This window comes from Gymnodraco acuticeps, unplaced genomic scaffold (assembly GCF_902827175.1).
Source record: "Gymnodraco acuticeps unplaced genomic scaffold, fGymAcu1.1, whole genome shotgun sequence".
In the NCBI taxonomy this organism is placed as follows: domain Eukaryota; kingdom Metazoa; phylum Chordata; class Actinopteri; order Perciformes; family Bathydraconidae; genus Gymnodraco; species Gymnodraco acuticeps.
In genome coordinates, this window is record NW_022989788.1 from 256746 (window position 1) to 266745 (window position 10000).

A 10000-nucleotide genomic window follows, 5' to 3' on the forward strand; every position below is an offset into this window, starting at 1 on the left:
TCTTGGGCTTTTTAGCCGTAAATAAAGTCACCAGAAACAGACGGGACATTTCGAGATTTAGGATGGCCGAAGACACTACACTACCCATAATCCCCAGCTATCGTTTGGGACTACAGTCCCGTTGACTAACCCCGTGATGTTGGAGTGGCAGTGCGCCAAGGTTACGCCGAGCGTCAAGCTCTTTGAAATGGAACGAAACCACGGCAGACTATTCAAAACTGGACTCGAACGCCCCCCCGAGAAATACACATGCTGGCTATTGTGTTTCGCAACATGTTCTCTATGGCACGTCTCTACTGGGAATTGTAGTTTTAAAAGACGTTTTTCCCAAAATTAGAAGTTGCCAGTATTAAACTGTGTACAGCCCTGGAGGTTTAGGCGATAGGAAACACATTTAAAACATGTAATTACTAAATGGGTAAAAATCGCTTATATCCATAATGCGCAGCATTAATACCCACACGACAGCTCATTGTTACTTTGTAATTCTACTCCACTACAATTCAGAGGTTAACCTGGTATTTTTACTCCACTACATTTAGTTTAGTTACTTTGCAGATTCTGATTAATGATGTGAAATATAAACAACCCTTAAAGCAGACTTTAGTTACACCTGAGTAAAATTCAGGGAAGGTGATTGTCAAGTGCCAACAATCAGGAGAGATATTTGATAGGTGGTGCTTGAGAAGACGAAACATTTATCTGCAGATCTCTATAAAGTATATTCATTACTCGTTATTCTCTACTAATAGTTAATTAAAAACTGTATAATGGCTATTTTGCACATCCCTTTCAAGATTTCAAGATTTTCTAAGGTTTCTTGATCATATACACAACTTGGGTCGCAGGTTCCTCAACAGCGCATTACAAGACATCTATCAATATGTGTGTACCTCCACCATTAAACTGTCATATTCTGCACATTTCTTATTCTATCTACATACATAAGAGTATAATTAATGTGTATAATATCAGTTAAAAGAAGTGCTTCAACATAGTTAACATTGCAGGAAAGCAATATATTAGACGTTAAGTACTTTGTCAGGCTTAATATTCATCGGTAGATAGATACCCCCAAAGCTTTTTTCTTGTTTAAAATAAGACCTTAACCTAAAGTATTCTTTAATGTGTTAATAAAGGTTAATTCGTTTTTCTGTTTTGCACATCCTCCTATTAATATCTGTGTACATCCGGCACTAAACTGTTTTATTGTAGAGATCACTTATAGTATCTTCTTGACTTTTTATATTCTATATTTCTATCATTGACCTTCTACTTTCCCCCTATGAAAGTATGTACTCTTAATATTGTTTTCATCAAATTGTATTGTCATACTGATATTTTGTACAAACTGTAAAGTCCACTGAGACAAATGTAACATTTGTGATATTGGGCTATATAAATAAACATTGATTGATTGATTGATTGATTGATCAAATAACATTATTCAACAAAAACAATTCAATAACGTGCTTTAACCACTAGGCGGTGCACACAAGGTACACACAGCATACTAATAATAACTTTGTATTATTAGTGTAGAACACTTATGTATGTATAACATCTGAAGATGTGTAGTTTTATTCATGTTTTTACATAATTTTACAGGATGTTGCTATATTATTTCACATGTTTTACTTCTACACATTAATATCTGATTTGTAAAACATCACAGACAGAAAGGTATATCCGTCATTTAATGGTACGCTATTGAAATTGTGATTCCATAGATGTGTCTCCCATCACCCAAATCCCCTGACTATTCTCTCAACTCAGTATTTACATTCTTATATTCAAAGAAAATCAGTAATATCTTTAAAAACTACAAGTCCTTTTATATCAGCTGTGCACCGTTATGGTGTAAATATAACCTATCTACCAATTGGATCAAATATAAAAGTCAGCCGAATTAGTGTTGATACTGCAAGGAGACGTATTGTGTGAAGAGAAATTGAAGATGTTGTTTAATTGTTGATATATTTATGATCCACATCAAGTATTCAGTTTTGGCGGCAGTTCCTCATGTTTGTCTAGAAGTCTTCTCATCAGGGCTCTATAAATAAAGAACTACGGCAGATGTATAATATTTAATGCAGCCGAACCGTGTATTACAATGCCGTTATGTGATGACTTCCAAAGAGAAAAGCAAGAACACTCTGAATTAGGTATTATTTTATTTTTCGTTTTCGGATATCACAACTTATTAACACCATATACCAGCGTTTATTGCGGCTAAAACATCCAATCAACGAGCTTCAAGCTGAGGATCTTGGGTAATCAGTTCAGTGGGTTTGTGGTGTGTATCGCTCGAAATGTCCCGCCTGTTTCCGGTGACTTTATTTACGGCTAAAAAGCCCAAGATTATAGAATTAAACGAATAAATAAAAACAAGGATAATTGTGTGTTATGGTTGAGTAAATAACAGTGTGTTATTTAGAAAATAATAACAAATTAGAAGGAAAAGATTTTAAAAAATACAGATTTCAGTATTTTGAGGCTCTAAACACCATTTATTTTCCTCACAGACGGGAAAAAAGTCATTATACGATTTAAAATAAAAACAAATAAATAAAAAGATAAAACACTGGCATGTAATTTACGTTAGAATAAATAGAATGGTTTTGAATAATAGATGATAGTAAAACGTCACTTTACAGCCCCGCCCACTTTTGGGGAAACCAACGCTGTCATTTGAACGGCGATCAAGCCTGAAGCCACAGAGCTCTTCTTTTACTGTCCTTTCTTCTTAGAGGAAGTACAGAAACAAGTAACTCTGGATTTGTTTTAATCTTTGAGGTGCAATAAACGACACAGCAGCTTTTTGTCGTGTTAAAACTATTATTTTCTGCCTCGCTCATGAGAGGAACAGCTGCCGAAATTACAGCCTCGCCTACTGATTTTAATTTAACCATATATCGAGCCCGATTCTCGATTTCAAATGTGTGCTCTAAAATGATATTTATAAATGACTATTATCATTATTATAAGCAAGGCAATAAATGGCAAAGATATGTAGAAAATAAACGTATTTAAGATACGTTCATAAGGAACGTAACGTGGGAGAAAATACGTTTCTAGAAGATATGTAGAAAATAAACGTATTTAAGATACGTTCATAACAAAGGTAACGTGGGAGAAAATACGTTTCTAGCTAAACGTAATTGAGAATGCAGTTTAGTTCTGTGGGAACGTAATTTTTAGGAGACAGGGTTGATCTATCTATCTATCTATATATCTATCTATCTATCTATCTATCTATCTATCTATCTATCTATCTATCTATCTATCTATCTATCTATCTATCTATCTATCTATCTATCTATCTATCTATCTATCTATCTATCTATCTATCTATCTATCCATCTATCTATTTATGCTACTTTATACTCCACTACAATTGGGAACCCATTATTCTTCTACAAAGTATTTGACAGCTTTAGTTACTTTACAGATTCAAATGATTAGCTAATGCAAAATATAACATAGAAACAAACATTGACATATAATTACAGTTTAAGATATCCAGCAGTAGTTTATACTTTAATTAAAATGAGCTCCAGCTCTACCAGCTGTGATGAACACATTCATGCATCAATCATCATAATCCAGTCATTTAATAGATATCATTCTGAAACAGACTATTACGCATAAGTAATTTATTGATTAAAGTTTCCGTTGCAGGACTTTTACCCAAAACTTGAGTACTTTACAATTTAGTACTTCTACTTTTACTTAATCTAAGAATGTATTCCACCATTGTGTTCTTATGGATGGGTATATTGATGGATGAATGGTGTAACGATTACAAATGGAGAAAAGTGGTGGTTTATTTGGACAAATTGCCACCAAAATTGTCACGATCTTAGTTTTATGTCACAGTTTTAGTTCGGTCTGTCTTGTCATGGTTTTATTTTGCAATTCTGTTCTCCCTGTGTCTTCCTCCCTGTCGTTAGTTTCCCAGGTGTGTCTGATTGTCTGATTGTGTTCACCTGTTGCCCTTGTGTTTCTCCTCCCCTGCCCGGCTGTTGCTCGTCTCGTGATTACCCCTCCCTGTATTTAGTCTTGTCTCTTCCTGTGTTCAGTGTTGGTCCATTGTTTGTCGTTCACGTCCCCCTTCATGTTGGTCACAGTCACCTTCGTTTGGATGCTACCTCGTACCTGTTCTTGGATTCTTGTTTTTGTTCAGCTTTTGTGACTAAAGCTCGCCTTTTGTTTCATTTTGAAACCGGCTTCCTCCTCAATCTGCATTTGGGTCCTATTTTCCCCAACCCTGACAAAAATGGTCGAAAAACAACATGGTGGTTGATTGATTTCATTCTCTGAAATTCGCCGTTACGCATGAGTACTTTACTTTTGATACTTTTAGTAACTTTGCAGGACTTTTACACTTAAAATATTATTTTTTCACACTGTATTATTTGTTCTTTTACTTTAATTAAAGATCCGAGAACGTTTTTCCACCGCTGTGTTCTGACTGATGGCTAAATTGACGTATGGAGATTAAACATGGAGAAGAAGGGTGGGTTATTTCCACAAATTGCCAACACAATGTTCCAAAAGCAACATGGTGGTTGATGGATTTCATTTTCGGAAATTCACTGTTACCCTCAAGTACAAATTAGTTTCTCTACTTTAACTTCATCTGATCATTTATTCCACCACTGTGTTCTTATGGATGGATAGATGGATTGATGGATGAATGGTATAACGATTAAAAGTTGAGAAAAGTGGTGGCTTATTTGGACAAATTGCCACCAAAATGGTCCAAAAACAACACGGTGGTTGATGGATTTAATTTTCTGAGTACTTTACTTTTGATACTTTTAGTAACTTTGCAGGACTTTTACACTTAGAGTATTTTTTGCAATGTATTATTTCTCCTTTTACGTACATTAAAGACCACTTTGACTGAGGGTTAGATTGACGTATGGAGATTAAACATGGAGAAGAAGGGTGGGTTATTTCCACAAATTGCCAACACAATGTTCCAAAAGCAACATGGTGGTTGATGGAATGGGGGATAAAAGCAAGGAGTGATGATTGTTGGAGAGAAACATGGCTCTAAAGACAGGCTGACGGATGGTGGGATGGATGGAAATATGCCGGGGGACTTTCTGCATGGTGGAGGAATGGATGGATGAGGATTGTTGGAGGAATAAACAGCAGAATGGATGTGTTAATACATTTATGAAGTCGTAGTTGAATGTGCAGAAAAGGGTAGAAGAGAATGGATGGAAAACGGCATGGATGACATTCTGGATTAATGCAAATATAAAAATATCAACCGATAATTAAATGTCAACAAATGAGCGCCATCTGTCAGAGGTGATCTTTTGTCTCTTTGATTCTTTTGTCTTCAGGCTGAATGAGTTCACTGTGGAAATGTCACCAGTTTGATTTCTCTTCATCGCCTTTTCTCTGTTCGCCGAGCGCTTGTTTGTTTATCGTGTTTGTCTTTTACATGTTTAATGCAAATCATTCTCAAAGTGCGTTCATTCATCAGAAAACAATCCGTTTGTCATTTTCGGACGATTTGGTTTGACTTTCTTTGCATTTGCCTCCAATTGGCTTTAGATACCTGATAGATGCAGGTAAAGCGAATGAAAAAGCTTCAGCTAGTGTGAATGAATCCCTGTGTGTTGGTTTGCTTCACATCGCCTCTGAATAGTTTGTTAAACGGTTGTCAGGCAGAGCAGCGGCGAAGCGTTGCGACTCGGTATCGATTTCGTTGTTTGCCATCTGGACAGATAATTACTCCATTAATTACATCATATTTACTCAGTGAGTTTCAGCTACAACCAGAAAACCTGCCTCTGTGTGTCTGGAGCACTTTCTGTTGACCCTACACATCCAAACATCCATTGATTTCTACTTCTTAATGCACTATTTTCTAAAAACGGGTAAAAATCATAATTTCAACGTCTGTTTTGATATTTTCTTGAATTAAGTGTAATTATTCCACATATTGGTCTTATTTTAAGGTCGTTTGCATCATGTCAGTTCGTTGTGTGAAAAGGATCTATTTTTTTGAAGTGTCCTTCCACTGATTTCACAATTGAATACGGGAGTTGACCTGTCTTTGTTAATATGACTCAACCTGTATAACCAGTTTAAAGTCTGTTTGCCCTGAAGCAGTTTTGTCATGTCTGAAAACGTTACCCTGATAATGTCACAGTGATGCAATTAGGGTTGTTAGGTCACTTAACATTTCTAAATATCATGTTTGGAAGATGTCGACATCTATCAGGCTGGTAGGGTATGACAATAGGGATTATTGAGAGAAGTTATTCTCTAAGAAATCAGCAAAACTGTAATTTTCTACAAGAAGGATCACACAATATAGACAAGGGCTAAAGCACCCAGATATTGTTCTAAACTGTATTAAAGTAAACAGGTATTATCTTGAACTGTATTGAAGTGAACATGTATTATTTGGGACTGTTTAAAGTAATCCTATATATCTAAACCTTCTTACTTACACTCCATGACCCAGAGACCCTGACACACACACATACACCTCCTGTCTCCATGCAGCACACACACACACACCTCCTGTCTTCATGCAGCACACACACATAAACTCCTTAACCCAGATATCAACACACACACACATACGCCTCTGCTTATCAGCATGCACACACACACACACATACACTTTCCCTCACTAACACACACACATGTTCTTTTTTCAAGGTTCTTGCTGGGAATAATCCCAAGCACCAATATATCTGTGTACAATGTTTGATTGTTTTAAAAGAATAGTTTGTGTGAAACCTTCCCTGGGAAATTAAAGGAGTTGGGTCCGGTGGAAGATAAGAAGTGGCTCTCCACCTCAAAATATATCCATATATACTGTTGTGTAGTCATGCAAAATGCCCCCTGTTTCTGACTGGCTGGTCCCGATACCTGTATCGCACAGCAGTAGAGCGGGGAGCCCGGAGTACTCTGTAAACTTGTATTGGTGTTTTTTACCATTAAAATCAGATTATTGTTATAACTTTTATGCCGGTGTGTTGAACTCCCTCTTTTATCAATCTGACCAGGCTCATCTAACGGACGGCGCGGAGCAGAGGTGGGCTTTAAGCCACCACTATTGTGTTTGCTCCTACAGGGTATGAAGACACTTAAACAAAAAAATAGTCAACAAACCCCTCTATTTTCACGATGCTATGATGAAATACTTTTAATATAATGTTGTTGATTTGGGAAATTATAAAAAACAACAACATTATCCATATAAATGATTCCAACAGCTTGGTTACAATGGTTTGAATAAAGTACAGAAACATGTTTTAAATGTGCTGGTAGGTTGAAGACATACTTTATACCATGAGCTCCAACCACCAAGACCAGCATTTATGTTTCTAAATGAAGTGAACATGAAGAAGAACGGCTGAGGCTGTAATGGAGACACAGAGTGACTCAGTGAGATTCTCCAACAATAGAGAGAAGAGTCAGTGTGAATCAAAAGGAGGGAGAGAGACAGAAACAGATGGTGTGCAGCAGAGAGTGTGAATAAACATGAACACTGTTTCATTCACACTCTCTGCAATCCAATGGGTTTTTCCCATTGGATTGAGGATTACTGCAGAAAATATGATCTTTGGCAAGCAAACGTTTATGATACTTACAGCAGGATAATCTGAACATATTAAAAACACTTATATTAACAAGCTAATGTTGGGCTATAAAGGAACTACAGCACGGTCACATGACTTCACGTCACCACTGCTAAGCTAAAGGAAGCTAATGTTGGGCTATAAAGGAATTACAGCACGGTCACATGACTTCACGTCACCACCGCTAAGCTAAAGGTGACTAATGTTGGGCTATAAAGGAACTACAGCATGGTCACATGACTTCACGTTACCACCGCTAAGCTAAAGGTGACTAATGCTGGGCTATAAAGGAACTACAGCACGGTCACATGACTTCACGTCACCACCGCTAAGCTAAAGGTGACTAATGTTGGGCTATAAAGGAACTACAGCATGGTCACATGACTTCACGTCACCACCGCTAACCTAAAGGTGGCTAATGTAGGGCTATAAAGGAACTATAGCACGGTCACATGACTTCACGTCACCACCGCTAAGCTAAAGGTGACTAATGTTGGGCTATAAAGGAACTATAGCACGGTCACATGACTTCACGTCACCACCGCTAAGCTAAAGGTGACTAATGTTGGGCTATAAAGGAACTATAGCACGGTCACATGACTTCACGTCACCACCGCTAACCTAAAGGTGGCTAATGTAGGGCTATAAAGGAACTATAGCACGGTCACATGACTTCACGTCACCACCGCTAACCTAAAGGTGGCTAATGCAGGGCTATAAAGGAACTACAGCACGGTCACATGACTTCACGTCACCACCACTAAGCTAAAGGTGGCTAACGTTGGGCTATAAAGGAACTACAGCACGGTCACATGACTTCACGTCACCACCACTAAGCTAAAGGTGACTAATGTTGGGCTATAAAGGAACTACAGCATGGTCACATGACTTCACGTCACCACTAAGCTAAAGGTGGCTAATGTTGAGCGTAATGACGTTTAGTCGTCTCGTTTAGACACTTGTTAGAATCCACCATTTTTGTATTCACCAGTGGGGTATTTACTGACACATGGAGAACACAACTTTTAAATCTCTTCAGCTTGTGTTAACCACAGACCTTATTTCAGGCAATACTGAAATACTGAATACTGAAATCGTCATCTAAAAACTATTTTATCAATATATTTTGTATATTAAAGCATCATCAGCTCAAACAACATGTTTAATTCCTCTTTAAAATTAGTGTACTAGTGTAAACATCATCTAGATATTTCATTTTTGGACTTAGTCTTTTTCATTTGTCTTAGAACAACTCAACAGGAACATGAGAAACAACATGAACTGGAAAGCAAGCATCCACCCACTATATCCCCGAGAGTCCTCCTGCCTCCACACATCCAGAGAGAAAGCAGATATATTACAAAACCAACAAAACGCCAACAGGCAAAACAAAAAGTGAGAGAAATAAACAAATGACCTGGAAAAAACCAGGCAGGAAATAACATATACAAGAAAAATGATCTGGGTACGTCAGAGAATGTATTTAATTTAAATAGAAACAGCTAATCAGACTACAACCACATTAATCATATATAAAGCCATAGCAGAAATAGAATTGTGTAATTGGTAATCCGTCACAACCTGCAGGAAGTCCGTGCTATAATAGAACCATATTAACTACAATATTAAATATGCAAGTTAGAATTAGCGTCCTCACATCATTTACACATCCTTCAACATCCGAGGCGGGTCGGTCACTTTCAAAGAGAGGAAATATGAGATGGAGCCGTGTAGCCTTTCTGTGCCTTTCAGTCTGCGCTGAGGGAATAATTTATCAGCTCGAAGTCTCATGAATAAGTAATGTGGTGTGAGAGTTAGCAGCTCATCATTCATTCATTCACCAAGTTTGTGTCCTGTGTTCGGTGACTTTTTGCGACGTGATGTGTCGTTGTGTACAGCATTGTTTTTACTCTGGATACACACCTTTTTCTGCTGTGTGTGTGTGTGTGTGTGTGTGTGTGTGTGTGTGTGTGTGTGAGAGAGAGTATATGTTACTATGAGCTGGCTGTGCAGAAACAAAGAACTAAGGGTGTTGTTCAGTTAAGTCTCATTTCTCTTTAAGTTATTTTGTCTTTATTGAACAAGTAAAAGAAAGTGAAAAATGTGGCTTTCTTGTACATTTTTCTTTGACTTATCCTATTAATATGAATTGTACTGGCTGTTTAACCACAAGAAACATTTTAAAACAGTCTGTTCGTTTTTCAAACAGACTCACTGAGCTATCTGAGGACTCTTTTTGAAGGCTTTTTGGCAGTAATTATCCTTACTATTAGGTGCAACAATATCATACATTTCCTGCAATTAAGTGTTTTTTGGGAGAATTCTAAGAATAATAAAGTGCAGCAGTCCTACAGTATTCTGAGTTTGGGCCTCTCTATAGT